Source organism: Pituophis catenifer, unplaced genomic scaffold (assembly GCF_029215685.1).
Source record: "Pituophis catenifer annectens isolate HBS135680 unplaced genomic scaffold, rPitCat1.0.hap2 SCAF_2, whole genome shotgun sequence".
NCBI classification, from domain to species: domain Eukaryota; kingdom Metazoa; phylum Chordata; class Lepidosauria; order Squamata; family Colubridae; genus Pituophis; species Pituophis catenifer.
The window spans coordinates 111,697,641-111,702,080 of record NW_027256882.1 but is presented as its reverse complement, the minus strand read 5'-3'; positions in this window follow the sequence as shown (position 1 = coordinate 111,702,080).

Genomic DNA, 4,440 nt, shown 5'->3' with positions numbered 1-4,440 from the left:
GCTGTTCTTTCTATTTATATGGTGCAGAGGAGGGGTATTGTAAGGTCAGAGGCAAACAGCCTGAAACCAGATTGGTCCATTATTGTGATGGAATGTGTACCTGCAGCAGTAGAGGAGGAAGATTTGGCCAACTCAGAACTTTCCCAGAGGGATACCCGAATGAGAGACAGCACAATCCTAAACTGGAGTCAGCCATGGAAAAGAGGTTCAGGGTAGCTACACCCTGGTTCTCAACCTTCCTAATGCCGTGACCCTTTAATACAGTTCCTCATGTTATGGTGACCCCCAACCGTAAAATTATTCCTAAGACCATTGAAAATATGTGTTTTCCGATGGTCTTAGGTGACCCCTGTGAAAGGGTCATTCGACCCCCAAAGGGGCCGCGACCCACAGGTTGAGAACCATTGCCCTAGAATCTCTCAGGATGTACTGTATCTACCAAGTTTCCTCAAAAATAAGACCAAGTCTTATTTTCTTTTGGTCCAAAATAAGCCCTACCGCTTATTTGGGGGGGGGGGGTCACTTATTTATTTTTTTTCCATGTACAAGAGTCCCACTTCTTCTGCTTGCTCGTGGTGGGGCATGGGGCCATGTGGTGCACCAGTGCTGCCGCCATGAGGTGGGGAGTCAAGCTATCCCACCTGGCCCACACCAGCTTACCTCAGAGCCCTGCAGCCAGGCCACCCACACCCCGACACCTGCCTCACCTTGTGGTGGCAGCTCCAGCAGCCCCGTCCAGCAGAAGCCCATGTGCCCACCGATCCACTTCTTCTGCTTGCTTGTGGCCACAATAAAGCAGGAAGCCAAGCAATGTACCAGTGCTGCAGCCACAAGACGAGGCAGAGTGGAGCTGCCCCACGCACCCTGCACCGGCTTACCTCAGAGCCCCTGCAGCCATGCCATCCATGCCCTGACACCTGCCTCGCCTCATGGCCATGACATCCACATACTGTTCAGCCTCCTCTTTCATTGTAGCCACAAACAACCAGAAAAAGTGGGCCAGTGGCCATGTGAGCTCCTGCTGCACATGGCTGCTGGTGCTGCCACTGCGAGACAGGTGTTGGGGTGTGGATGGCCTGGCTGCGGGGGCCCAGAGATAAGCCAGTGTGGGGCGCATGGGGCTGCTCCACCACTCCTGCCTTGCCTTGTGGCCGCAGCACCAAGAGCAACCTGACAGAATGGGAGGCCAGCCAGCTGTGCAGGCTTTTAAGTAATGCTTATTTTAGGGGTAATGCTTATGTTAGGCACACATATAAAAAATATGCTAGGGCTTATTTTTGGGATAGGTCTTATTTTTGGGGAAATGGGGTAGTAGCCCAGAAAGTTATAGCTTTAGTGTGGCAAGATTCTGTCCATTCGGTTGAAGCAAATAAAGTATTGGATTCAATTGACTTATCAAAGCTAACTTATCTCTGGGCTTGAGGCTGATAGATAAATAAGGACACAAGTGTTAAGCGTCCTTCTTGCTCTGCCAAAGTGGGATGATCTCAGCCATATCTATCACAAGGATGGGAGAAAAAGGCAGAGGATTTGATCATTGTTTCTGCTTCACATACAGTTTGCATTTTATGCTTGAGTGGGTTCTTTTTTAAAGGCTTTCATACTTTTGCAATAAAACTGGTTTATCAGAAACCATATCCTTGAATTACTGCCCTGAATGACTTCTTAGCAGTGCTTGTCAAATATGTTGCCAGAACAGATTTCTATTTGAAAATATGGCCTCTGTTTAGCAGCTCTTATGTAATAGGAAACTCTGCATCTCATGCCTATACCGTACAGTACATTGAGCTGAAGCTGGAATAAGACCCAGACATGCATGTTCACATCTAGGTTGGCCTACAGCTGAATCTATAAAATTGTGGCTGTGGCTGGGGCACATCCTGTTTCTCTAAAAAGACCAGAATTTTAAAAACAGTATAAAGCTTGTTCTACTGTATAGATGTCTAGCTGCAGTAGCTGCTCTTTCCCATAATCAAGTGGCTAATTACTGTAACTGATGTCCATCAGTTCTACTTACATATCTACCCCTCCACCCATACTCCAGATTTGACAAGCAGCTTATGGCCACCTTTAGAAAAGATCCTGCTTTGTTCTTCTAGCACAACCAACTTATCTCCAATTTCCTTTCCTTTTGGTAATCTGACAGAGACTTTGAAGTACATGGTAGCATCCATCAGAAGAAGAAGGAAGGAGAATCAATGCTGACTATTTCTTCAGAAGGGATTCATGGCAGGAAAGTACTGTCTTAGTCATTCCTGCCACTTTATTTACTACTACAACCATCAGCACCTCCAACCAAGATCAAAGCACAGGTCAGGAATTCTAATAGGGCCTCATTTTCAGACAGAATGTCCTGCTAAAACTCAGGATTGTTCCAGCCAACTGCCAGACATGCTGTGGACTTCCTACACAAGAGTGGGGCTCCATCCTTTCATTGCCACAGGCAATTTAGTGCATCAGAGCAAATTCTTATAATTTTTTACATGCAATTTGCTCAGCAAACCATCTTCTGGAAGTTTATTGAGACAAAGGAAATAATAAATGTTGTCGAGACTTATTTAGTTTTCTTGTCTTAAGTCAATTGAGCAAGGGACCACAGGTACAATATATGAGGTATCTTGCGCAATAGTAGTAACTGTGAGAGGGATCTTGGAGTCCTAGTGGACAACCATTTAAATATGAGCCAGCAGTGTGCAGCAGCTACCAAAAAAGCCAACACAGTTCTAGGCTGCATAAACAGAGGGATAGAATCAAGATCACAATAAGTGTTAATACCACTTTATAATGCCTTGGTAAGGCCACACTTGGATCCAGTTTTAGTTGCCACAATGAAAAAAAGATGTTGAGATGCTAGAAAGAGTACAGAGAAAAGCAACAAAGATGATTAGGGGATTGGAGGCTAAAACATAGGAAGAACGGTTGCAGGAACTGGGTATGTCTAGTTTAATGAAAAGAAGGACTAGGGAAGACACGATAGCAGTGTTCCAATATCTCAGGGGTTGCCACAAAGAAGAGGGAGTCAACCTATTCTCCAAAGCACCCGAGGGCAGGACAAGAAGCAATGGGTGGAAATTAATCAAGGAGAGAAGCAATTTAGAATGAAGGAGAAATTTCCTGACAGTTAGAACAATTAATTAATGGAACAACTTGCCTTCAGAAGTTGTAAATGCTCCAACACTGGAAGTTTTTAAGAAGAGATTAGATAACCATTTGTCTGAAGTGGTGTAGGGTTTCCTGCCTAAGCAGGGGGTTGGACTAGAAGACCTCCAAGGTCCCTTCCAACTCTGTTATTCTATTCTATTCTATTCTATTCTATTCTATTCTATTCTATTCTATTCTATTCTATTCTATTCTAATTGAAATGTCTGCACTGGTCTCAAGGTTGACTCAACAATAAGGGAGGATCACCTATGGTTCTGGATACCTGCCAGGATCAGAATTTGCTGCTTTTAGGCAGAATACTGTAAGGTGGATTTATTTGATCCGGATGAGGATTTATTTTTAGATATGAAAGATACATTTTCAGAACTAATTGCTGAAAAAGCCGATGGATTATACCATCTGAATCTTATTCTACTTGGCCTTGCATCATAGAGATCCCATTAAGATTCCTCCTGCTTTACATTAAAGACTCCTGGCTTGGCATCAGTGACATGATGCAGCAATATAGCATATTTTATAAAATCATATTCTAATGACTCTGCATACAATTTGGCTGCATATCAAATAAAATTCAAAGAGCAGAGTGTAAATTCTGTGAAAATGTACTTTGGCTAATCCAGATTTTCTTAATTTTTGCATGTATTTACCACTGAACATTATTAGAGCTTAGTGATATATAAGTATGAATGAAAAAAAAATAACACCAAAGTTGGTACATCACAAAAAATAGAATAGAATAGAAAAACAGAGTTGGAAGGGACCTTGGCGGTCTTCTCTCCCTGCTCAGGCAGGAAACCCTATACCATTTCAGACAAATGATTGTCCAATCTCTTAAAAACTTCCAGTGTTGGAGCATTCACAACTTCTGGAGGCAAGTTGTTCCACTGATTAATTGTTCTAACTGTCAAGAAATTTCTTCGTTTCATTACTTGTTTCATTAACTTCATAAATAAAGTCATTCAGCATGTGATATGCCAGTGTGAAAACATAATTATTCCCTTCAATTCAGTAATTAGTTGTACCACCTCTACTTGGAATGATTGCAATCACATTTTTTTGTAGTTGTTTGTGCCAAGTCTACAATTTTTTTAAAAAGGGTAATTCAGGATTCCAAAATGCAAAAAATATTTTGATGAAGAGAATTTCACAAACATTCATATATATTTTGTGTTTAGATTCAAATGCATAATTAAACAATAAGCCTTGTCTGTCCAGGCTTCCATGAATGTTCAAAAGAGCAATAAAGTTATTTAAAACAAAATTTTAATCTAATTTTTG